This window comes from Mustelus asterias, chromosome 26 (genome assembly GCF_964213995.1).
Source record: "Mustelus asterias chromosome 26, sMusAst1.hap1.1, whole genome shotgun sequence".
Classification (NCBI taxonomy): domain Eukaryota; kingdom Metazoa; phylum Chordata; class Chondrichthyes; order Carcharhiniformes; family Triakidae; genus Mustelus; species Mustelus asterias.
In genome coordinates, this window is record NC_135826.1 from 16,737,707 (window position 1) to 16,765,323 (window position 27,617).

Sequence of the window (27,617 nt, forward strand, 5' to 3'; positions counted from 1 at the left end):
TTACAGGGACAGGGCAGGGAGTGGAACTAAGATACTGTGTCAAAGAGTCAGTGCAAACTCGATGGACCGAATGGCCTCTTCTGCACTGTTATGATTCTATGATTAATCAGGGTCCAATGAAAATCAGCAAACATAGTGGCAAGGGGCAGTGGAGCTTGGTGCAAATTAGGTCATGGGCTGCAGAGTTTTAGATAATTTCAAGTTTATGGAATGTAGAATGTGGGAGGATAGCCAGGATGCATTGCAAGAGTCACATCTAGTGGTAATAAAGGCATGAATGGGGGCTTCAGCAGCAGATAAGCAAAGGCAGGGGCTGAGTCAGGTGAGGTTACAGAGGTGGAAATATGCAATCTTAGCAATGGTGTAAAAATGTGGTTGGAAGCTCACCTTCAGGTCAAATAGAACACCAAGGTTGTGAACAGTCTGGTTTAGCTTCAGACAGTTGCCAGATAGAGATGGAGTTGGGAATGGAATTTGTGGTGAGGGGTGAAGACAATGGCTTCTGTCTTCCTAATTTTTAGTTGCTCAACGAGCAATGGATAGTCAATCAGCAGTTCGAGATAGAGATGTGTGTCATTGGCATACATGTACAAACTGATGCTATGTTTTTGGATGTCACTGAAGGCACTGGTGTGCCTCAGGGATCAGTGTTGGGACTGCAATTGTTTACAATTTACGTAGATGATTTGGAGTTGGGGACCAAGTGTAGTGTGTCAAAATTCGCATTGACACCAAGATGAGTGGCAGAGCAAAATGTGTAGAGGACTGAATGTCTGCAAAGGGATATAGATAGTCTAAGTGAGTGGGCGAGGGTCTGGCAGATGGGGTACAATGTTGGTAAATGTGAGGTCATCCATCTTGGTAGGAATAATATTTAAATGGTAAAAGATTGCAGCATGCTGCTGTGCAGAGGGACCTGGCTTCCTTGTGCATGAATCACAAAACGTTGGTTTGCAGGTACAGCAGGTAATTAAGGCGGCAAATGGAATATTGTCCTTCATTGCTAGATGGATGGAGTTTAAAAATAGGGAGGTTATGTTGCAGCTGTATAAAGTGCGGGTGAAGCCACACCTGGAGTATTGTGTACAGTTTTGGTCTCCTTACTTGAGAAAGGATATACTGGCACTGAAGGGGGTGCAGAGGAAATTCATTAGTTTGATTCTGGAGTTGAGAGGGTTGGCTTATGAGGAGAGACTGAATAGACTGGGGCTGTACTCATTGGAATTTAGAACAATGAGGCGAGATCTTATAGAAACATAAGATTATGAAGGGAATAGATAAGATGGAAGTAGGGAGGTTGTTTCCACTGGCAAGTGAGTATAGAACTAGGGGGCATGGCTTCCAAATATGGGGAAGCAGATTTAGGACTGAGTTGAGGAGAAACTTCTTCACCCAAAGGGTTGTGAATCTGTGGAATTCCCTGCCCAGTGAAGCAGTTGAGGCTACCTCATTGAATGTTTTTAAGGCAAGGATAGATAAATTTTTGAACAGTAAGGGAATTAAGAGTTATAGTGAGCGGGCGGGTAAATGGAGCCGAGTCCATGAAAAGATCAGCCAAGTGAATGACAGAGCAGACTCGAGGGGCCAGATGGCCTATTCCTGCTCCTAGTTCTTATGTAGGTATCAAGTAAGGGAAATAGGAGGCCCAAGATAGATCCTTACGGGCTGCCAGAGCCAGTGGTGCAGGAGTGAAAACAGAAGCCAATGCAGTGATTTTCTGGCTATGAGTGAATAGATAAGAATGGAACCAGACAAGTGAGTTCCAACCAACTGCACGTCAATGCTTCAGGGTGTCAAAGGCTGCAGGAAGGTCAAAAATGACAAGAAAGGATAATTTATCAATCCTGTGTGACTGTGACAAAAGGTAAGAGTATTGCGGCATTGGTGGAAACCTGATCAGTGGGAATGCGTTCTGGGAAAAATGGGTATTGGATTTGGGAGGTGGCAACACGTTCAAGGATTTGAGAGGAAAAGTTAGCGATGAATTTGCAAGATCAGAAGGGTGAAGTGTGTTTTTTTGCAGAGGGATGATGATGGCAGATTTGAAGAAGGGGGCAGTATAAGAGGGGGAGAGAATCATTAATATCAGCTAACATGGGATCCAAGGAGGGAAGTTGGGTGGTTAGCACTTTTGTGGGATTTGAGTCGAGGGAACAGCAGCTGGGCCTCACTATAAGAAGGATGTGGAAGCGCTGAAAAGAGTGCAGAGGAGATTTACCAGGATGCTGCCTGGTTTGGAGGGTAGGTCTTATGAGGAAAGGTTGAGGGAGCTAGGGCTGTTCTCTCTGGAGCGGAGGAGGCTGAGGGGAGACTTAATAGAGGTTTATAAAATGAAGAAGGGGATAGATAGAGTGAACGTTCAAAGACTATTTCCTCGGGTGGATGGAGCTATAACAAGGGGGCATAACTATAGGGTTCGTGGTGGGAGATATAGGAAGGATATCAGAGGTAGGTTCTTTACGCAGAGAGTGGTTGGGGTGTGGAATGGACTGCCTGCAGTGATAGTGGATTCAGACACTTTAGGAACATTTAAGCGGTTATTGGATAGGCACATGGAGCGCACCAGGATGATAGGGAGTGGGACAGCTTGATCTTGGTTTCAGATAAAGCTCGGCACAACATCGTGGGCCGAAGGGCCTGTTCTGTGCTGTACTGTTCTATGTTCTATGTCTCTTGGTCAAGATTAGCTCATAGAGGCACAAGGAGAAAACAGGAAAGAAACTAGAAAAAGATGTGAGTTCAGATCCAGGACAGCAGATAGCAGAGGAAATTTGGTCTGGTGGACTAAATGGAAGGAATCATTCGAATTCTTTTTTTAATTCATTCGTGGGAAATGGGCATCGCTGGCGGTCCAGCATTTACTGTCCATCCCTAGTCGTCCTTGAACGGAGTGGCTTGCTAGGGCATCGAGGGCAATTAAGTGTCAACAACAGTGCTTTGGCTCTGGAGTAACATGTAGGCCAGGTAAGGACGGCCGATTTAATTCCTTAAAAGGATGTTAGTGAACCAGATGTGATGGATAGAAATGAAAGTGGCAGAGCAGTCTTGATCGGACTGTCGCAATCTTTGCAGCAAACCAGGGGTTATCTTTGCATTGGAATGGGATGCAGTTTTGTCAGATGAGTGCAGGATTGGATTGTGCTTTATGTGGTCCAACCAGATCTAGTGGTGAATGGTTAAACCAGTTGTCTGACACATCCATTCGAGTCACATCCCTTGGACATAAAAGAGTGGAGATAGGGGTCATACTTAGGAACAGATCAGGGTGAGTGAGTAATGAGGTCTAGGACATTGAAGGTGGCAATGACAGTATGTTTGAGCAAATCAGTGGCTGCAGAAATTTTGTAGAGAATGAACGGCCAATGCATAGTGTTGGAGTTTGAAGTGCAGCTTTAAGCGAATTAGGAGGCAGACTTCTATCTGGGGAAGAAACAGAAGGAAGTAGGAGTCGGGAGAGGGAAGTGAGACAAGGATGGAGAGGAATCAGAGATGGTTTTTATCTGTGCCTAATACAATGGGAGCAGCAAGGCCACGCGAGATGGCAAGATCAAGCTGTGAATATGTGTTGGAGAGTTTACATGGAGGGAGAGAGTGTGATGAATTGAGATGGATGCTGAAGAGGCTGAAAGAGAAAACCAATGAAGGTATCTCAGTGAGAAACTTGACATGATACTAGGGTGGGGGATAGAGAATGAGGATTTTAAATGAGAGGCAAGAGGATTGGAACAAAATGAGATGCTCAAATGAGGAGAAAGCGTTAGGATTGAGTAGATAGGCCAAGGAGTAATTTGGTGATGAGCCACACTGCCAGCATTACTGTGAGGCAAGTGATGAAAGGTATAGAGAGGCAAGAAGCTGTTTTCATCCCTCAACCAGGTTTCCATTATAGCCATGTGCTGATACCATCATCCATTAGTTTATGATGGCAAGGGCCTTGTTCACAGATGAACAGAAATTCTTGAGAGGGACATGATGGAAAAAAACATTCGGTACACAAATAAAAATAGTCAGTCAGTCAAAAGTACTGGTATTAGATTAAGCAACTAATTGAGAACAAATCTTTGTTACTTCCTTGGCACCAGCTGATCCCCAGGACCTGATAACACTTTTATATCTCAACTCATTCCCAGCTGTGCTTTGCTTTTTGTGATAACAACACATCAGCAGCTGTCTCTTCATAGAATTGGCTCTTCAGTTACCCAAAAATGCTCCCACATTTTAAGGAGTCTGCGGCAATGTTATTGACAGATGCAGCCCAGCTTCTGATCTCGTGTTTCACTTTCTTTAACACCCAATTTCCCCAAACCACCTTCCATTATCCAGTTTTAGAGATGCATTAGGAGCAGGAGTAGGTCACTCAGTCCCTCAACCCTGCTCCACTATCCAATAAGATCATCGCTGATATGATTGTAACTTCAACCCCAAATTCCTGCCTACTCGTGTCTAAGGGGGTTTTCTCCGGGTGTCCAGTTTCCTCCCACAGTCCGAAAGACATGCTGGTTAGGTGCATTGGCCATGCTAAATTCTCGCTCAGTGTGGCGAATAGGGGATTTTCACAGTAACTTCATTGCAGTGTTAATGTAAGCCTATTTGTGACACTAATAAATGAACTTTACTACCTCCGATAACCTTATCAACCCTTGATTAATCAAGAATCTATCTAGCTTTGCCTTAAAAAATATTCAAAGACTCTGCTTCCACTGCCTTTTGAAGGAAGAGTGTTCCAGAGCCTCACGAACCTCAAATAAAAATTCTCCTCATCTGTCTTAAATGGGCAATTCCTTTAAAGAAAGAAAAAATTGTCTCCACATCCACCATGTCAAATACCCCTCAGGATCTTAAAGATTTCGATCAAGTTGCCTCTTACTTTTCTAAACTCTCCAAACTTTCCTCATAAGACAACCCACCCATTCCTGGTATTAGTCTAGTAAACCTTCTCTGAACTGCTTTATTTTGCATTTACATCATTCCTTAAATAAGGAGGCCAATGCTCTACATAGAACTCGAGAAGTGGTCTCACCAATACCCTGTACAACTGAAGCGTAACCTCTATTTTTATATTCAATTCCCCTCACAATAAACAATATCGTTAGAGTCATAGAGGTTTACAGCATGGAAACAGGCCCTTCAGCCCAATTTGTCCATGCCGCCCTTTTTTTTTAAAAACCCCTAAGCTAATCCCAATTACCCGCATTTGGCCCATATCCCTCTATACCCATCATACCCATGCAACTATCTAAATGCTTTTTAAAAGATAAAATTGTACCCGCCTCTACTACTACCTCTGGCAGCTTGTTCCAGACACTCACCACCCTGTGTGTGAAAAAATTGCCCCTCTGGACACTTTTGTGCATCTCCCCTCTCACCTTAAACCTATGCCCTCTAGTTTTAGACTCCCCTACCTTTGGGAAAAGATATTGACTATCTACCTTGTCCATGCACCTCATTATTTTATAGACCTCTATAAGATCACCCCTCAGCCTCCTACACTCGAGAAAAAAGTCCCAGTCTATTCAGCCTCTCCTTATAACTCAATCCATCAGGTCCCGTTAGCATCCTAGTAAATCTTTTCTGCACTCTTTCTAGTTTAGTTTAATAATGTCCTTTCTATAATAGGGTGACCAGAATTGCACACAGTATTCCAAGTGTGGCCTTACCAATGTCTTGTACAACTTCAACAAGATGTCCCAACTCCTGTATTCAATGTTCTGACCGATGAAACCAAGCATGCCGAATGCCTTCTTCACCACTCTGTCCACCTGTGACTCCACTTTCAAGGAGCTATGAACATGTACCCCTAGATCTCTTTGTTCTGTAACTCTCTCCAACGCCGTATCATTAACTGAGTAAGTCCTGCCCTGGTTCAATCTACCAAAATGCATCACCTCGCATTTATCCAAATTAAACTCCATCTGCCATTCGTCAGCCCACTGGCCCAATTGATCAAGATCCCGTTGCAATTGGAGATAACTTTCTTCACTGTCCACTATGCCACCAATCTTGGTGTCATCTGCAAACTTACTAACCATGCCCCCTATATTCTCATCCAAATCATTAATATAAATGACAAATAACAGTGGGCCCAGTACTGATCCCCGAGGCACACTGCTGTTCACAGGCCTCCAGTTTGAAAAACAATTCTCTACAACCACCCTCTGGCTTCTGTCAAGAAGCCAATTTTGTATCCATTTAGATACCTCACCCTGGATCCCATGAGATTTAACTTTATGCAACAACCTACCATGGAGTACCTTGTCAAAGGCCTTGCTAAAGTCCATGTAGACAACATCAATTGCACTGCCCTCATCTACCTTCTTGGTTATCCTTTCAAAATACTCAATCCAATTTGTGAGACATGATTTTCCACTCACAAAGCCATGCTGACTGTCCCTAATCAGTCCTTGCATCTGTAAATGCCTGTCGATCCTGTCTCTCAAAATACCTTTCAACAATTTACCCACCACAGATGTGAGGCTCACTGGCCTGTAGTTCCCAGGCTTTTCCCTGCAGCCCTTTTTAAACGAAGGAACAACATTTGCCACACTCCAATCTTCAGGCACCTCACCCGTGACTATCGATGATTCAAATATCTCGGCTAGGGGACCCGCAATTTCCTCCCTAGCCTCCCACAACATCCTGGGATATACGTCATCAGGTCCTGGGGATTTATCTACCTTAATATACTTTAAGACTTCCAGCACCTCCTTCTCTGTAATATGTACACTCCTCAAGACATCACTATTTATTTCCCCAAGTTCCCTAACATCCATGCTTTTCTCAACAGTAAATACTGATGAGAAATATTCATTTAGGATCTCGCCCATCTCTTGTGGATCCGCACATAGATGACCTTGTTGATCCTTAAGAGACCCTCCTCTCTCCCTTGTTACTCTTTTGCCCTTTATGTATTTGTAGAAGCTCTTTGGATTCTCCTTTGCCTTATCTGCCAAAACAATTTCTATTAGCTTTCCTAATATCTCACAGTACCTGCATACCAAGCTTTTGTGATTCATGCACCAGGACAGCCAGATCCCCCGATCTCAAAGCTCTACAATATCTCACCATTTAGATAATAAGCATCTTTTTCATTCTTTTAGCCAAAATGGACCACTTCACATTTGCCTATCTTATATTCCATTTACCAAAGTTTTGCCCAGTCACTTAACCCATGTCCCTATATAGCCTCCTCATGTCTACTTCACAATTTACTTTCCTACCTATACTTAGGTTGTCAGCAAACTTAGCAACCACACCTTCAGTCCCTTCATCTAAGTCATTTATAGAATTGTAAAAATTTGAAACACCAGCATTAATCCTTGTGGCACACCACTCATCACATCCTGTCAGTTAGAAAAAGATCCATTTATGCCAACTGTTTCTTGCTGGCTAGCCAATCTTCTATCCACGCCAATAGGGGATAACTAGAAGATTGTATGTTATCCCCTACACCTGGCTTTTAGTTTCCACAATAACCTTTGATGTGGCAGCTTATCAAATGCTTTCTGGATATCTAAGTACAGTACATCCACTGGTTCCCCTTCATCCACTACACGACTCCTTCAAAGAACTCCAATAAATTAGTTAAACATGATTTCCCTTTCACAAAACATGTTGACTCTGCCCGATTGCCTTGAATATTTCCAAGTGTCCTGTTATAACATCTTAAATAATGGCTTCTAACATTTTCCCCATGGCAGATGTCAAAGTAACTGACCTGTAATTTCTTGCTTTCTGTCTCCCTCCCTCTTTGAATAAAGAAGTTACATTTGCTATCTTTCAATCTAATAGAAACTTCCCTGAATCTAGGGAATTTTGGAAAATTAAAAGCAGTGCATCAACTATCTCATGAGGCGCTTTCAAAACCTTAGGGTGAAGTCCATCCAGACTAGGGGATTTGTCCGCTTGCAGATCCAACAATTGCTCAGTACCACTTCGCTGGTGAGTGTAATTTTCCTGCGTTCCTTCCTCCCATTGCTGATTTACAACTATTTCTGGAATGTTATGGTGTCTATAGCGCAGTCAGATGAAAAATACCTGCTTCATTCATCTGCCATCTGCAATTCCCCAGATGCATTTCCTATTGGAAAAATGCTCACTTTGTTAACTCTTTTCTTATTTAAAGATCCGTAGAGACTTACTGTCCATCTTCACATTATTGGATAACTTTCTCTCGTACTGTAGTTTTTCCCTCCTCAATCTTTTGATGTTCTTTATATTCTTTCCAATCTTCTGACCTGCCATTCGTCTTGAGCAAATATATGCTTTGTCTTTAAACTTAATACAGTCTTTAACTTTTTTTAGCTAACACAGATGGGCCCTCCTTTTTCTTCCTCATTGAAATGTGTCTATTCTGTATATTATGAAAGATCCTTTTAAATGGCTGCTTACATTTGTTGATCTATCCCTTAAGCACATTTGCCAGTTCACTTTAGCTAGCTCCACTTTCATGTGCTCATAATTGCCCTTATTTAAGTTGAAAATACTAGTCTTGGACACAATCTTCCCTCCCTCAAACTGAATATAAAATTTGATCATATTATGATTACTTCTACCCTGGGGGTGCCTTCACTATCAGGTTAGCAATTAATCCTATCTCCAGCCTGCCTTCTACATAGGGGTGCCTGCACTATGAGGTTATCAATTAACCCCATCTCATTGCACAATATCAGGGCTAGTGTAGCCTGTCCTCTTGTTCAGCTTCAGAATGCATTATTCTAAGAAACTATAAGAGCATACGGTATAGGAAAGAACATAGAACATAACAGCGCAGTACAGGCCCTTTGGCCCTCAATGTTGCGCCAACCTGTGAAACCAATCTAAAGCCCATCTAACCTACACTATTCCAATATCATCCATATGTTTATCCAATGATCCTTAAAATGCCCTTAATGTTGACGAGTCCACGACTGTTGCAGGCAGGGCATTCCACGCCCTTACTACTCTCTGAGTAAAGAACCTACCTCGGACATCTGTCCTATATCTATCACCCCTCAATTTAAAGCTATGTCCCCTCGTAATAGCCATCACCATCCGAGGAAAAAGGCTCTCACTGCCCACCCTATCTAATCCTCTGATCATCTTGTATGCCTATATTAAGTCACCTCTTAACCTTCTTCTCTCTAACGAAAACAGCCTCAAGTCACTCAGCCTTTCCTCATAAGACCTTCCATACATACCAGGCAACATCCTGGTAAATCTCCTCTGCACCCTTTCCAATGCTTCCACATCCTTCCTATAATGCGGCGACCAGAACTGTATGCAATACTCCAAGTCCGGCCGCACCAGAGTTTTGTACAGCTGCAACATGACATCATGGCTCCGAAACTCAATCCCTCTACCAATAAAAGCTAACACACTGTACGCCTTCTTAACAACCCTATCAACCTGGGTGTCAACTTTCAGGGATCTATGCACATGGACACCGAGATCTCTCTGCTCATCCACACTACCAAGTGTCTTACCATTAGCCCAGTACTCTGTATTCTTGTTACTCCTTCCAAAGTGAATCACCTCACACTTCTCAGCATTAAACTCCATTTGCCACCTCTCAGCCCAACTCTGCAGCTTATCTATGTCCCTCTATAACCTGCAACATCCTTCACACTGTCCACAACTCCACCGACTTTAGTGTCATCCGCAAATTTACTAACCCATCCTTCTACGCCCTCATCCAGGTCATTTATAAAAATGACAAACAGCAGTGGCCCCAAAACAGATCCTTGCGGTACACCACTAGTAACTGAACTCCAGGATGAACATTTCCCATCAACCACCACCCTCTGTCTTCTTACAGCTAGCCAATTTCTGATCCAAACCGCTAAATCACCCTCAGTCCCATGCCTCCGTATCTTCTGCAATAGCCTACCATGGGGAACCTTATCAAACGCTTCACTGAAATCCATATACACCACATCAACTGCTTTACCCTCATCCACCTCTTTGGCCACTTTCTCAAAGAACTCAATAAGGTTTGTGAGGCATGACCTACCTTTCACAAAACCGTATTGACTATCCCTAGTCAAATTGTTCCTTTCTAGATGATTATAAATCCTCTTATAATCCTTTCCAAAGCTTTGCCCACAACAGAAGTAAGGCTCACTGGTCTATAATTACCAGGGTTGTCTCTACTCCCATTCTTGAACAAGGGGACAATATTTGCTATCCTCCAGTCTTCTGGCACTATTCCTGTAGACAATGACGACATAAAGATCAAAGCCAAAGGCTTTGCAACCTCCTCCCTAGCTTCCCAGAGAATCCTAGGATAAATCCCATCCGGCCCAGGGGACTTATCTATTTTCACACTTTCCAGAATTGCTAACATCTCCTCCTTATGAACCTCAATCCCGTCTAGTCTAATAGCCTGTATCTCAGTATTCTCTTCGACATCATTGTCTTTTTCCTGAGTGAATACTGACGAAAAATATTCATTTAGCGCCTCTCCTATCTCTTCGGACTCCACGCACAACTTCCCACTCCTGTCCTTGACTGGCCCTAATCTTACCCTAGTCATTCTTGTATTCCTGACATACCTATAGAAAGCTTTAGGGTTTTCCTTGATCCTACCTGCAAAAAGACTTCTCATGTCCCCTCCTGGCTCTTCTCAGCTCTCTCTTTAGGTCCTTCCTGGCTAACTTGTAACTCTCAAGCGTCCTAACTGAGCCTTCATGTCTCATTTTTTACACAAGTCTCCTTCTTCCTCTTCACAAGAGATTCAACTTCTTTAGTAAACCACGGTTCCCTCGCTCGACCACTTCCTCCCTGCCTGACAGGTACATACTTATCAAGGACACACAGTAGCTGTTCCTTGAACAAGCTCCACATTTCAATTGTGCCCATCCCCTGCAGTTTCCTTCCACATCCTATGCATCCTAAATCTTGCCTGATCGCATCATAATTTCCTTTCCCCCAGCTATAACATTTGCCCTGCGGTATATACCTATCCCTTTCCATCGCTAAAGTAAACGTAACCGAATTGTGGTCACTATCACCAAAATGTTCACCTACCTCCAAATCTAACACCTGGCCTGGTTCATTACCCAGTACCAAATCCAATGTGGCCTTGCCTCTTGTTGGCCTATCTACATACTGTGTCAGGAAACACTCCTGCACACACTGGACAAAAACTGACCCATCTAAAGTACTCGAACTATAGCGTTTCCAGTCAATATTTGTAAAATTAAAGTCCCCTATAACAACTACCCTGTTACTTTTGCTCCTATCCAGAATCATCTTTGCAATCCTTTCCTCTACATCTCTGGAACTTTTCGGAGACCTATAGAAAACTCCCAACAGGGTGACCTCTCCTTTCCTGTTTCTAACCTCAGCCCATACTACCTCAGTAGACGAGTCCTCATTAAACCTCCTTTCTGCCACCGTAATACTGTCCTTAACTAACAATGCCACACCTTCCCCACTTTTACCACCTTCCCTGATTTTACTGAAACATCTAAACCCCGGAACCTACAACAACCATTCCTGTCCCTGCTCTATCCATGTCTCCAAAATGGCCACAACATCGAAGTCCCAGGTACCAACCCATGCTGCAAGTTCACCCACCTTATTCCGGATGCTCCTGGCGTTGAAGTAGACACACTTCAAAACACCTTCCTGCCTGCCGGTACACTCCTGCGACCTTGAAACCTTATTCATGACCTCACCACTCACATCCTCCTGTACACTGGAGGAACAATTCAGGTTCCCATTCCCCTGCCAAATTAGTTTAATGATGTGGAGATGCCGGCGTTGGACTAGGGTAAACACAGTAAGAAGTTTAACAACACCAGGTTAAAGTCCAACAGGTTTATTTGGTAGCAAAAGCCACACAAGCTTTCGGAGCTGCAAGCCCCTTCTTCAGGTGAGTGGGAATTCTGTTCACAAACAGAGCATATAAAGACACAAACTCAATTTACATGAATAATGGTTGGAATGCGAATACTTACAACTAATCAAGTCTTTAAGAAACAAAACAGCATGAATGGAGAGAGCATCAAGACAGGCTAAAAAGATGTGTATTGTCTCCAGACAAGACAGCCAGTGAAACTCTGTGGGGGTTACAAATAGTGGGACATGAACCCAATATCCCGGTTGAGGCCGTCCTCGTGTGTGCGGAACTTGGCTATCAGTTTCTGCTCAGCGACTCTGCGCCGTCGTGTGTCGCAAAGGCCGCCTTGGAGAACGCTTACCCGAATATCAGAGGCCGAATGCCCGTGACCGCTGAAGTGCTCCCCAACAGGTGTAGAAACTTGATGTCCGTGTCGATATGCGCGATCTTCTTGGGGATTCCTGTTGGGGAGCACTTCAGCGGTCACGGGCATTCGGCCTCTGATATTCGGGTAAGCGTTCTCCAAAGCGGCCTTCGCGACACACGACGGCGCAGAGTCGCTGAGCAGAAACTGATAGCCAAGTTCCGCACACACGAGGACGGCCTCAACCGGGATATTGGGTTCACGTCCCACTATTTGTAACCCCCACAGAGTTTCACTGGCTGTCTTGTCTGGAGACAATACACATCTTTTTAGCCTGTCTTGATGCTCTCTCCACTCATGCTGTTTTGTTTCTTAAAGACTTGATTAGTTGTAAGTATTCGCATTCCAACCATTATTCATGTAAATTGAGTTTGTGTCTTTATATGCTCTGTTTGTGAACAGAATTCCCACTCACCTGAAGAAGGGGCTTGCAGCTCCGAAGGCTTGTGTGGCTTTTGCTACCAAATAAACCTGTTGGACTTTAACCTGGTGTTGTTAAACTTCTTACTGAAATTAGTTTAAACCCTCCCGAAGAGCATTCGCAAATTTCCCCCCCAGAATATTGGTACCCCTCTGGTCCAGGTGAAGACCATCCCGTTTGTAGAGGTTCCACCTACCCCAGAATGAGGCCCAATTATCCAGGTATCTGAATCCTTCCCTCCTGCACCATTCCTGTAGCCACGTGTTCAACTGTTCTCTCTCCCTATTCCTCTCCTCACTAGCACGTGGCACGGGTAACAAACCAGAGATAACAACTCTATTTGTTCTCGCTCTAAGCTTCCACCCTAACTCCCTGAATTTCTGACTTACATCCCCATCTCTTTTCCTACCTATGTCATTGGTGCCTCTGTGAACCACGACTTGGGGCTGGTCCCCTTCCCCTTTAAGGATCTCGAAAACACGATCCGAGACATCACGGACTCTGGCACCTGGGAGGCAACACACCAGCCGCGAGTCTCTCTCGCTCCCACAGAATCTCCTATCTGTCCCCCTAACCATGGAGTCCCCAATGACTAATGCTCTACTCCTCCCCCCCTTTCCCTTCTGTGCAAGAATTAGGCCATTCAGCCCAGAGTCTGCTCCGCCATTCAATCATGGCTGATATGATTCTCATCCCCATTCTCTTGCCTTTTTTCCGTAACCCTTGATCTCCTTATTGTTCAAGAACATATCTATCTCTGTCTTAAAGACACTCAATGACCTGGCCTCCACAGCCCTCTGTGGCAATGAGTTCCACAGATTCACCACCCTGTCTGAAGAAATTCCTCCTCATCTCAGTTTTAAAGGAGCATCTCTTCACTGAGGTTGTGCCCTCAAGTTCTAGCCTCTCCCACTAGTGGAAACATCCTCTCCATGTCTACTCTATCTAGGTCTCTCAATATTCTAAGTTTCAATTAGATTCCCCCCTCATCCTTCTGAACTCCATCGAGTATAGGCCCAGATTCCTCAAAATTACAAACCCTTCATTCCTGGGATCATTCTTGTGAACCTCCTCTGGATTTCACCCCCCCCCCCCCCCCTCCCCTCCCCTCCAAAGCCAGCACACCCTTCCTTAGGAATGGGGCCCAAAACTGCTCACAATATTCCAAATGGGGTCTCACCAGAGCCTTATACAACCTCAGCAGTACATCCCTGCTCTTGTATTCTAGCTCTCTAGAAATGAACGCTAACATTGAATCCTGAAAACATTCTATGAACTCATCTATCTTTGCCCATCTGATTTTTCCAACCTATATGTAGATTAAAATCCTCCATGATTATTGCAGCATCTTTCTGATAAGCGCCCATTATTTCTTATTTTATACTCTGTCCTACCATGTGGATGGATGGTGTAGACGGTGACAGTAATCCAGAAAGCCAAGAGACACAGATTCAAATTCCACCATACCAGTTGGTGAAATTTAATTAATCAGTCTGGAATATAAACCTAGTCTCATTCATGGCAATCATGAAACTATCCTTGATTGTTGTAAAAACCCCAACACCTTTAAAGGATGGAGATCTGCTGTCTTTACTCAGTCTGACCTACATCTGACTCCAGATCTACAGCAATGTTGTTGACTCTTAACTGCGCTCCGAAATGGCCTAGCAAACTACTCAGCTCAGAGCAATTAGGGACGGGTGACAAATTCTGACCTTCGCAGCAATGCCCACATCCCAGGGAATAAAGAAAATATACCTCAGCCTTTACAATTTATACTTTATCCAAGTACACTCTAAAGCCAGACTAGTGATGGCAGAATGGCAGATTTCCACAGCAGCAAGAAAAACATCATCAACGTTAATTGATCAACTGGGCTTTTCCAGTAACTAAATTACATAACGTGGACCATTTGGGGCAATATGTCAACATTTTCTTAGTTTGTTACATAGAGCAGTTCCATGAGTACTTAGTCCAGAGACAGAGACTAATTATAGTGCTCCAGTCAAGATTTGCTCATTCAGCACTGATTGGGAATTGAACCTTTGTGGGGCACAGTATGATATGACACAGCACATTTAACCACTGGTTAGAAATAAAAGGATTTGCTGATTGAAAAAGCATGGAGACTACTACATTCATGTAAATATACTGATAGGGGGCAATCTGCAGACAAGGCACATTCGCTGACTCCCTTTAAAATTATACCAACGGGACTGGGTCACTATATTTATGCAACAGAACAGACTTTTGTGATGCTGATACTGTAAAATAACTGCCATAAAGAGCAGACACCATTCTGTTCCAACTCATCTGTCAGTAGTGGCTATTCAATCTGCAATGTGTGCAACATTGTTAGTTTGTTGCCAGGACCTGTTCTAATTTTTTTTTAAACAATCCTGTTTAACTCATGGCAGCAACTGAAGCCTTAAGTTACATATTTTACACCGATAAACAGAAATACATTTAAAAAAAGACATTATACTCCACACCTGGATTAATGTCACCTTACTGATATTGCACGATGCTACATTCAGTGTCCAATGTCATCTTGGCACCTAATTTTGTACAGGAACCAAGAATCAAATTCTAGGTACTTTTCTACCACACATGATTTTTGATGCCTTTTTAAACAAACACCTCCCACCTTTTCACACTGCAGTCCCGGAAGCTGATACTTGCAGAATCACAAAAAGATTCAAAGCCATGTTTGTTCCACAACAATGGCGGCATAACTTCAGCAGTGCAGTCGGCCACCCTCAACTTAGGGCTCAGGACAACTTAAATCTTTAGAGCGGGTGTCAGAAAGGGATGAGTGGGGTGAGAAAAGCAGAGAAATTCCAGATGCTCTGTCACCTCCTCCTCAATGATTCATAGAAATCATAGAAACCCTACAGTGCAGAAGGAGGCCATTCGGCCCATCGAGTCTGCACCGACCACAATCCCACCCAGGCCCTACCCCCACATATTTTACCCGCTAATCCCTCTAACCTACACATCTCAGGACTCTAAGGGGCAATTTTTAACCTGGCCAATCAACCTAACCCGCACATCTTTGGACTGTGGGAGGAAACCGGAGGACCCGGAGGAAATCCACGCAGACACGAGGAGAATGTGCAAACTCCACACAGACAGTGACCCGAGCCGGGAATCGAACCCGGGACCCTGGAGCTGTGAGGCAGCAGTGCTAACCACTGTGCTACCGTGCCGCCCTTGCTATGGTACCTCGTTGCAGTATAGTGTGGCAGGAGGTACAGGCTGAAAAATCATTTTCTGCAGTTTTGAATTTACTGCTTTGTCTAAAGAAAAATTGCCAAGTACACTGGGCAAAGCACTCATTTAAAATCTAACCCCTCCTCCGCTCCTCATTGCAACAGTGGATGCCAGCAATACATTGGAGTTCCTTGCTGGCAAGACACCAATGAGAGAAAGCACACTGCATTTCATAATGCACTTAGTTCATATGAATACATTAGCCCATAGTTTGGGAAGACATGTTACATGAAATGCATTACATCACTTTCCAGTGGGGCTGGTGCAGGAAGCTGGGGAAATGGCACACTTCCAATTGCTCAGCCCTGCTCAAATTCGAGCTAATGGCAGAGGATAATTTATCCCCGAAGCTCCAACTTGTGGAAATTTATAGACCAATGTTACCAAGATCGGGACCAAAAATGCAATGATTTTGAAAGAAAACCCATGATAATGCTGTCAATTTTGGAGATATCTTCTGACCACTGCTTTCCATATACATGGCTGGTGTTTCCCAAAGTTTGTCTTGGGAAAATTTAGGTGTTCAGTTTAAAGCAGCAAGCTCATCTTGTCCATGTGAGTGACCTCACCTCCTGCCCTCACCTCCTGCCCTCTTGTCCCTATGCCCCATTAAATGGCCAAACCTTCCTTCCATGCAAGCTGGCATTATAAATGGGTCCCTCTTCTGAGTTACTGTACCCCTCCATTTCAAAACCACCATCATCAATCCTGCCTCAAACCATCCCCCTCCTCCCCTTGTGAACAGTTGCCCAATCTGCAAGCTCCCAAATCTATTCAAAGCCCTAAAAAAACATGCTGTTACTTCCTAAATCTACATCCATCATTTCTGCAACTATGACTGAACCATTCACTAAGTTTCCTTCTTTATCACTGAAATGGCAATTCCTCATCATGCATGCACTCTGCAGCTTTTGACATCCTGTTCCAACTCATCTCCACTATTCTACAGCTCTGTGGGATTGCCCTTGCTTGGTTTCACTCTTACCCAATTGCAGACAGAACATGTTCAGTCACGACACTTGCTTCACTTCCCATTCCCACACTATTACCGTCAAAGTTCCCCAAGGATCTATCCTTGGCTTCCTAAATGCTGCCTCGTGGGAACCTTATCAAGACACTAGGGCCAGGTTTTATAGCCCTGCCGTGTCTCTCTCCCCCTTCCCCCCCACCCCCCCCCCCCCCAACCCCCCAGAGGGATGCAGCAAACCATTTATATTTCCATTCAGTTTGGCGGGATTGTGATATCCCACCAGGCAGGAGGGGCCATAAAATCAAAAAAAGACTTGCCTCTATACAGCACTTTTCACCACTACATGTCCCAAAATGCTTTACAGCCAATTGAGTGCTTTTGAAGAACTTGGTGGATGATGAGTCTGGAAAAGGGTGTGTAGAAGTTTGGGTCATGTCGAGATCAAAAAAGGGGGAGGTATTGGGGATCTTGAAAAACATTAAGGTAGACAAGTCTCCAGGGCCTGATGGGACATACCTCAGAATGCTGAGTCAAGGGAGGAAATTGCTGGGGCCTTCAGAGAAATCTTTGTATCCTCACTGGCTACAGGGGAAGATTGGAGAACAACCAATGTTGTTCCTTTGTTTAAGAAGGGTAGCAAGGATAATTCAGATGATTACAGGTCGGTGAGCCTTACGTCAGTGGTAGGGAGAGGATTCTTCCAGACAGGTTTTACTCCCACTTGGTAATAAGCGGACGTATTAGAGAGAGGCAACATGGTTTTGTGAAGGAGAGGTCGTGTCTCACTAACTTGATCGAGTTTTTCGAGGAAGTGGTGATGATTATTGATGAGGGTAGGGCAGTGGATGTTGTCTACATGGACTTCAGTAAGGCCTTTGACAAGGTCCCTCATGGCAGACTGAGGAGGTGAAGTTGCACAGGATCAGAGTTGTGCTGGCAAGATGGAGACAGAACTGACTCGTTCATAGAAGACAGAGCGCAGTAATGGAAGGGTGCGTTTCTGAATGGAGGGCTGTGACTAGTGGTGTTCCTCAGGGATCAGTGCTGGGACTTTTAAAATAAATGATTTAGAGGAAAATGTAACTGGTTTGATTAGTAAGTTTGCAGACGACACAAAGGTTGGTGGAATTGTGGATAGCAATGAGAACCGTCAGAGGATACAGATCAGGAGGAGGCTTGGGCGGAGAAATGGCAGATGGAGTTTAATCCGGACAAAATGTAAGGCAATGCATTTTGGAAGGTCTAATACAGATGGGAAATATACAGTAAATGGCAGAACCCTTAAGAGTATTGATAGACAGAGGGATCTGGGTGTACAGGTACACAGTCACTGAAAGGGGCAACAAAGGTGGAGAAGTTAGTCACAAAGGCATACAGCATGCTTGCCTTCATTGGCTGGGGCACTGAGTTTAGAAATTGGCACGTCATGTTGCAGCCTTAGAGAGTCTTAGTTAGGTCACGCTTGGAATATAGTGTTCAATTCTGGTCACCACACTACCAGAAGAATGTGGAGGCTTTGGAGAGAGTACAGAAAAGATTTACTAGGATGTTGCCTGGCATGGAGGGCATTAGCTATGAGGAGAGGTTGGAGAAACTTGGTTTGCTCTCACTGGAACGACAGAGGTTGAGGGGCGACCTGATAGAAGTCTACAAAATTATGAGGGGCATGGACAGAGTGGATAGTCAGAAGCTTTTTCCCCAGGGTGGAAGAGTCAATTACTAGGGGGTATAGGTTTAAGGCGTGAGAGTCAAGGTTTAAAGGAGATATACGAGGCAAGTTTTTACACAGAGGATGGTGGGTGCCTGGAACTTGCTGTCGGGGGAGGTAGTGGAAGTAAATACGATAGTGACTTCTAAGGGGTGTCTGGACAAATGCATGAATAGGATGGGAAAGGAGGGATATGGTCCCCAGCAGGGTAGGGGGTTTAGGTTCACATGGGCAGCATGGTCGGTGCAGGCTTGGAGAGCCAAAGGGCCTGTTCCTGCACTGTAATTTTCTTTGTTTTAATGTAGGAAACATAGCAGCGAACTGTACACAGCAAGCTCTCACAGAAAGGAATGTGATGAGCAGATCATCTGTTTTTATGACGTAGATTGAGGGATAAGTATTGTCCAGGACACCAGGGATAATTCCTCTGCTCTTCTTTGAGCAGTACCATGGGATCTTTCACATCCGCCTGAGGGAAGGGGTGTCGGTTTCATGGTCTCATCCGAAAGACGGCACTCCCTCAGTACTAGTTTCAGCCTGGATTTCTGTGCTCACGTCCTAGAATGAGAATTGAACCCACAACCTTCTGATTCATCCTCTTTTGGATAAACCTGCAGTTAAACATTCGAAGTCCGAATGCATCATTTTCAGCCTTCACCACAAACTCCACAGTCTTGTCACTTACACCATCCCCTCTTCATTCACTGTTATACTTCAGTGAGCTACTCAACCCCAGTTATCCTCAAACTTCAAATGCTCTGCTGGCTGACTTACATCCTCCCAAAACTGCAGCTCATAGGCAGCCTGCATTAGGTCCCACTGACTCATCACCCCCAATACTGTTGATGTGCCCTGGCACTTGGTCCACCAATACCCCCCATTGAAAATTCTCATCCTCATATTTAAATTCTTTCATAACCCACCCTTCCATAAACTCTTCCTAGAAACACCTAGAGTTCCTTGGACTCTAGACTTTTATGCATCTCTGCCATCACCCCTTGCCCCTCATACCCAAGCCCCATTTCCCCGCCTCACTACACCACAAGCAGATACCTTTAGCTCTCTATACCCTACCGCCCTCATCTCCTTAAAATTCATCTCTGACCACGCTTTTATCCTCCTAACAACTCCTCTAGTGCAGCATCCATTTTTGGCTGATTTAGCCCCTGAAGCAACTGGGTAAACGTATCCTAAAAATGCAAATTGCATTAATAGGTAAAAATGTGCAGGTTGTTGATGTCACAAACATTTTAAAAATCATATAGTCAACCTTCTAGTCTTTAAAAAGTGATGAGGCAATAACATAGCTGCATGCATCTAGCAGCTTCCCAAAATGCCCACCCAACAAGCAAACACAGGCCTGTAAAATGAAATATATACAACAGACAAGGTATGTGACCCGTAGATGCTTGCTACAAACTTCTAATTAGTGCACCCTGGTTTCTTTGGGAGACATTCTCCTTCAGAATTTGTTCCCTACCCCTTTCAAAATATTTCCAGCCTGAAAGTACAGGAAGTAGCTTTATTCAGACTTCTGCTAATGGTGTCAGCCAGTACTGTGACACTAGTGTACCTTTAAGAAAGTTTTTTTTAAAAAAACCATGCTTTCTGCAGTTCACTGCCTTAGCTGATTTCATTTTACCAAGTTGTCTACGAGGAGTCATTTTATTGCTCCTCGAGTGGTTTAAATGGGGGCCTCGGGTACTTTCCGAGATGATTTTTGTGACCTTGCATTGTTAGGAGGAAAACTGGTTGGCAGGTCAGGTGACAGGAGTTTTTTTGTTTTCAGTTCTGAGCTGCTGTTTGATTTTAGTTTTGGAAGAGACAGCAAGCTGAAAAGAAGTGTTTCTCTCCTGCTCAGTACGAGAGGAACCGCAGGTTCAGACATTTGGTGTATGTGCTTGGCTGAGGAGCCAATGGTGTGAAGCTACCATCTGTGGGATTATGACTGAACGTCTCGAAGTCAGAATCCCACCTGAAAGTATTTGGAAAGTCTGCTGGTTATCAGAAAGTAAGGTCTTGCCTTTCTGAAGGCGAGAATCTGCTATTGGTGGTTTGCCTAGAGATTCCCTGGTATTCTGAAAAGCCGTTTTGAGTCTTTCAAGAGAACTGCAGAATTCATCCAAAGAACTCAATTCCAGTACTGCATGAGCATCAGTCTTTGCTATGCTAAACCTGGTTAAAGGGTTTTGTCTATGGAAGGTTTTGGTTTGGTTGGAACATCTTAGATATATTTGTTGAGAGTTATACATTACTGTGGTTGATAAAAGTTCATGCTATTTTTCTTACAATACATGTTAACTATATTCTTAATTAAGCTTTGTTTGATAAAAGTTCCCTGGTGGTCATTTGAATCATACGAGGTGAAATGTTTCATGCTTATCCTGGCCAAATTCAAGGTGCAAAACGTATGATCCAGGTGGGTTCCATAAAACACTTTGGAGTTCCTGGTCTGAACCATGATAACTAGGAGAGGTTGATACAGTCGTACTGCGATTTCCTATTCATTTTGAAGAGGGAGCTAGTGGGGATTAAGGGGTTGTGAACCTAATGACAGATTCTGGAACCCTATGGGTCAACTATTCATTGAGGAATTTTCTAAAGAGGCATGGAAATAATGAAAACATTCAGTCTTTACTTCCAGAAGCCAAATAAGAACATCTACAAACTAGTGAAACCTTTTGGTTTTAACCATTTAAGGATACTTGACACCAGTTGTGAAAGAGTATTCAGCTATTTGATATTTTTGTAGGCACCCAAGTATTTAACTCTGTTACATTTAATGGGAATCATCTGCCAAATATTCTAATACTACAAAATAGTTAATTGCATATGAAGTACCTATAGGGCACCCTGAGACTTAAGGCACTATAATTCAAGGTTTTCTTAAAACAGCAGTTCTTTGTCAACCAGATCAAGTCAACAATAGTGCCTCCATATAAATAGGTCTAATTTTTAAGATAGTTTGTAATCTTGTGTAACCCCAGGTTCTTTCACCCAACCGCTGGCAACTGTTTCACCAGCTATCTAGGCCCCACGTTTTGGAATTCCCTCCCTAAATCTCTTTCTTCAAGACATTCCTTAAAACCTCTTTGACTAACCTTTTGGTTCCTCGCCCTAATGTTTATGTTTGCTTATAATGCTCTGAAGCAACTTGGGATATTTTAGCACGTTATAGGGCACTGTACAAGATGTTGTTGAGGGTGCCTTGTCTAAACTGGGAGTCAACAGTGAGCAGAGCAATTCTAAATGGTTGTCATTGACTTAGTTCTCTCCATAAATGCAAGGTATTGCAGGAAAATTTGCTGCTGGTAATGGCAGAGCCATATTATTGCCGTATGTGCTCAAGACGGTGCCAGTACTTGCCTGTGGTTCATTGTCAATGGGCCATTTTTAAATGAAACCAACTAGTTTTATCTCCACGTTAATTAAGATCCGTTAATGAAAAGTTCTACTAGTTGCACAGCACTATGATACAGGATGTCACAAGTTAGAGATAGTGTAATCAAAATGGAAAAAAAGGATGTTATGCTGCTAAAGCTAAATGTGAATCCTGTAACTATTACCCACATTCAGAAACAGGGGCTTTGCAGCAAAGCTCTCTAAAAGATGCTGTGGAGCCGAGATAGAGGTTTGACAAGTGAAATGCGTAATACAGTCAAGGCTTGTGTTTTGAATGATCTTTCTTCAAAAAAAAAACCTCTTCTACTGCAAGACAGCACATACCCTTTTAACTCACTTTGATGTGGATCACACCAAAGTAATGTTAATGCCTTTCCACAGTAATTACCAAAAAAGTGCAACTCATGTTTTTCTACCTTCTTTCCAGTCTGAACTCTTTCAACTCAGAACTTCAACTCCATTTCTCTCTCCAGAGATGCTGCCAGATCTGTCGAGTATTCTTAGCACTTTTGTTTTTATTTTAGTACATCTCTGTGGGTGGGTTTGTTGGCACCATTAAACAGACAAGTTCTCAGATAGTCAAACGCCAGATTGTACTCATCAAGATTTATGAAGAAAATACCTATTTGCCATTTATCAGAGTTTAACCTCATTATAGACTGACAGAAGCCAAGGTGGTTAACCCAGCAAAGCTGTTCCGTTTTGCACAGCTTCTGGTCAGTGCTTCACCCACAGTATCATGGTTAGCAGCACATTGGAGCTGGTGTCCAAGATCATAGAAATCATAGAAACCCTACAATGCAGAAAGAGGCCATCTGGCCCATCGAGTCTGCACCGACCACAATCCCACCCAGGCCCTACCCCCACATCCCTACACATTTACCCGCTAATTCCTCTAACCTACGCGTCTCAGGACAGTAAGGGGCAATTTTAGCATGGCCAATCAGCCTAACCCGCACATCTTTGGACTGTGGGAGGAAACCGGAGCACCCGGAGGAAACCCACGCAAACATGGGGAGAATGTGCAAACTCCACACAGTGACCCAAGCCGGGAATCGAACCCAGGTCCCTGGAGCTGTGAAACAGCAATGCTAATCACTGTGCTACCGTGCCACCCAAGATCAGTGACAGTAGAAAAATGTGATCAACAGAAATACAGCAGGAAGCCATGCGCATCGGGGAGTCAAAGCCAAAGGTTTTTACAGCTATCGTATATGAACAGGATGCTGCCAACTTTTTCCATTTGAACCATGGTTCTGCTGGAGACACTCAGCCCTAATATTGTGGCTGGGCAGCAGTAATGGCAATTGCAGCTTAGATTTGAAGGTGGGTTTTGCTGCGGAGGTCCTGATGGATATTCATGGAAGAGGGAGTAAAATAGGGGGGAAAGTAACACGCAAGAGAATGAGGATTACATGCCTTAAATCAAACAACAGTTTGACTGATCATCAGCAGAAGTGGCAGTTCAGGAAACTAGGGGCAAGTGCATCACAAGGCTATTTATTGTAAGACGCACTTACTTTGGATTTTAACTGGTGCTGTGTGTGTTAAAAACAGACATAGATGATGGCACAAAGAGGAGGTTGACTGTAGGAGTAGGATACGTGACAGTCCTGACTTAGAAGTCTTTTGGCTGTCCCTGGGTCAGTCCTGGAACACTCTCCCTAATAGCACAGTGGAAGTACCGGCAGCAGTTCAAAATGGTGGCAACACCACTACCTTCTCAAGGCCAATAAATGATAGCCTTGCTGGTGACACCTAAAAATAAATAAATTCAATAGAGGTTTTACACAAAAGAAATACTGTCCACGATTTTTCTCAGCTGGTGGTTACCATTGCTGCCTCATAGCACCAGGCACCCGGGTTCAATTCCGGTTTCGGATCACTGCCCGTGTGGAATTTGCATCTTCTCCCCATGTCTGCGTAAGTTTCCGACGGGTGCTCCGGTTTCCTCCCACACTACAAAGGTGTGCAGGTTGGGTTGATTGGCTATGCTAAATTGACCTCAGCATTAGGGGGATTAGCAGAGTAAATACATGGGGAATGGGGATAGCGCCTGGGTGGGATTGTTGTCGGTGCAGGATTGATGGGCTGAATGGCATCCTTCTGCACTGTAGGGTTCAGTGATTCGATTAAAACTCTCCAAGAATCACCTCAGTTGTAAAACTGGTCGTGTTGCTTTTTGTATTCTTATGCCATTGTGTGTGGCACCCAGTATGTCAACTACAACAGTTCAATTTGTTTGTAGGAATTAGAACTGTGCTGTCTTGTTTGCCGGATGCAAGAAATGTCAAATGGATCTTGTGCCTGAGCCAATAATCATTTGATGGAACTTATATTTAGTATTCTGGATAAGCAGCATTTTTTTCTTACTCCCCATCCACAATTTCTTTTTCCATACATGCTCTACTCCCACACAACCTCAACTCCATAATAAATTGCTCCATATTTGGCTGCATTTGAAATGCTGCAGGATTCAAAACTACACTCGCTTCATCTAAATCGACTTCTTTTTCCTTCATTTAGCTTGTCAAGTCCTTTCTTAACAGCAGTAACCTGTTACAAAGGTAAATAAACGCAGGAAAAAAAAAACTTACATTTGTAAAGCACTTTTTCATGTTCACAATCAATGAAGCACTTCATTGAGGTGTAGTCACTTGCTGTAAACATGGCAGCCAGTATGCACACAGCAAACTCCCACAATCATCAATGTGCTCATGATCAGATAATCTGTTCTTTTTCTGTGTGATACGGATTTAGGGATTCAAAATAGTGCCATGGGATCTTTTACTTCCATCAAAACAGGCAGGTAGGGTTTTAACATCTCACTTGAAAGATGGCATCTTTAAGTACACTGCTTCCTCAGTATCGCACTCACTCGAAAATGGCACCTTTCAGTACACCGCTCCCTCAGTATTGCACTCAAGTGTCACCCTTGATTTGACATCTAACCTGCCTGCATACTTTGTAAGCAAGCCATTGAATCCTACCTTACAATAACAGTCCAATCTTTTAGACACAGTCCTTTCATAACACTCAATCATATCCCCAAAATCATGCATTTCTCCACCATGACTCACTCACCTATCCTCGAAACTAAAATAGTTTAGCTTTTATTTTTGTTGCCTTCTTCTGCATCCTTGCTCAAATCTATACAGCTTAATATCTATCTCCAAATATGGGAGCAGCGGAGGCAATGGAGAGGAAATCAAAACTAGGCAATGGCCAAGTTAATTAGTTAAGTACAGTATTTAGTTTTCTAATTTATAGACTAGCAACACTTCAAAGAAATGTATTTTCCTCCTTCTAATTTTTGAAACTTTTAACAGCTGGTCAGTGAAAATCCCTTTACTTGCACTGAACAAGTGGTACATTGATCATTTATCAGTAAAAATAACTTGGATTAGATCAGCTAGAAATAGTCTACATGCACAGATCACTCAAAATTCCTTTCCTGTATCCTCCTCCTTCCCCAACCCCTTTCCAATTGAATTAAGAGGTTAGCATATTTTAAGATAACTCAAACAGTGGAAAATGTTTGTCCGGACAAAAATATTTAGTGCAGCTTTTGATTATTTATCTACAAATCATACTCCAAAATGAAAACTGAAAAATTATAATGTGTACAGGTAATTCCCACAACACCAGGGGCAGCAAATCTGACAGAAATAAACAAATTATACTTACTTACTGGTACCGCTTATAAATGTGACAAATGAGATGACTTTTTACAAACTAGCAATATGCTAGTTCTACCCAGAGACCAACTGGTTAATCTATGCAAACTTAAGGTTATACATCTTCATCAACATGTTCATTTTAAAACACTGAACAGTTTGTAAAATGCACCACCACATTTTCAACAGCAAACCAGGAAGCTGGTGTTCAGCACAAGGCCTTGGTTATCTTTGAAACCTACAGTGATCATGTGCCAACTTGTACTGTTATTAATTATGCATCCAAATACTATACAGGGCTTTAGATTTCAGTCTTATGGCACCCCCCCCCCCAAATATATATATGTAAACACACATACAAATAAGTAACATAACAAATCCACAGATAAAGGAAGTATTTAGCAAATCTGATGTATTGCCTAATGTGATGAAGCTGACTCCTCCCTGTGGTGTCACCTTGGCTGACAAGGCTAGGGCCTGCATTCAGTGTCCAACATTTATAAATTGCAAAGAAAATGTTGAAAGTAGTGCAAAAAGTGGGATAAGTTAAAAGCTTAGATTGCACGATGACCCTGAGCAGGGACATGAGGCCCAGCCTCAGGGGGAGCCAGTGTGAGGGTGGCTGAGAAAACCCCAAAGCTTCCCCTTTGAACTTTCACGATAGTGCTTGCCCAAAACTGCAGGCACAGACAGGTAGGTACCATTTGGCCAAGTGTGCTGCCAGAGGGTGACCCACACCGCTTAACAATTAAACACTACTTCTTTTATGACATTATAAAAGCAAAACTTGTGCCATTTAACCTCTTAAGAGCGCAGGCAGCCGAGCAAACATCAGTGCGCACTGGAAGCCATGCCCACCTTCCCTTTAAGATTAGGATCTTTTAAAGAAGCTCTCCCTCTTGCGGACTCAACCTAACTTCATTTCCGGCATGTCCCGCCCCCTCGCTCTCGCTGCGCGTCACAATCGGCCCCCGTCGCCCGGCCGCCGTTGGTCCAGAGAACTGTCAATCACTCCACCAGCGCGCGCTGGTGACGGTTGGCAGGTTAGGTTGCAGTGCGCCGGGCCCTTGCTGCTGCCGCCCTCCCCTCCCCTCCCCCCATATCGCGCGCGGTGGATCCTGGGAACCCTAGTCCTCCTCTCCCCCGACAGCGGCCTCGCGGCCCCCCTCCCCAGCGAACTACAACTCCCAGCAGGCGGCGCGCCGCGCAGCCGCAGTCCCCCTCCTCGCTCCTCGGTCAGTCGGGGGGCGAAACGTAAGCAAATGTACAGTATAGAGTACAGTAGGGAGAGAGAAGCCGGCCGGGCTGCCGCCTTCCGCATAACAACACGCTGCTAACGTCAATTTTTACCTCAGGTCTGAGGCGGTTTGGCGAAGGTACAGGCGAAGGTTGAGCAGGTACCTGGTGGTCTGGAGTCTGCTTGGGTTGAGGCCCAGCTTTAGATGTGTCACCCCACACTCACTCCCTCTCACTCACTCTTACTATCTGCCAATGGCCCGTATGTAACTCACTCCCTTCCTGGTTCCCACCAGGACCTCCCCTCTCTTAAAGCGGTCTTGTGCCCTCCCTGTGAGTGTCAGGGTCCCAGCCTCTCAGCTTCATCTCCCCCCCTTTAAAAATAAACGTCCTGCAAACCCACAAATAGAAGGCTCTCGCCCCCCTGGGGCATAATTCTCTCCTTCCTCCCACTGTGAGGGTCTCCCACTAGTGTGCCCCCCCCACTCCACACCGCCCCCCCCACTCCACACCGCCCCCCCCCCTCTCTCTTAAAGCTGTAAAGTCCCCCCCACCCTCTCCTCCCCCCGCCGGGTTCCTGATTCTTTCTTCATCAAAAGCACATCTGTCCTTACTTGCTGCAGCGAATGGACTGAAAGGGTCTCTCTTGCTGTGCCCCCCTCCCACAGCCCTCCCTATATTTAAA

At 44.1% G+C, this 27,617-nt stretch overlaps 1 protein-coding gene across 3 annotated transcripts in view; it reads right to left on the reverse strand.

The window, feature by feature from the left end:
* Positions 1 to 27,204, reverse strand: part of LOC144479482 (zinc finger and BTB domain-containing protein 7A-like) — a 200,367-nt gene extending 173,163 nt beyond the window's left edge. Inside the window, exon 1 of one of the 3 annotated variants that reach the window (XM_078198200.1) lies at positions 27,047 to 27,204. The gene's annotated coding sequence lies outside the window, so the exon portion shown is untranslated. Of the gene's footprint in view, positions 1 to 26,497; positions 26,577 to 27,046 lie in introns of those variants that run through there. The other 2 variants (XM_078198198.1, XM_078198202.1) reach the window with 2 other exon arrangements.
* Positions 27,205 to 27,617: the final 413 nt, after the last annotated feature.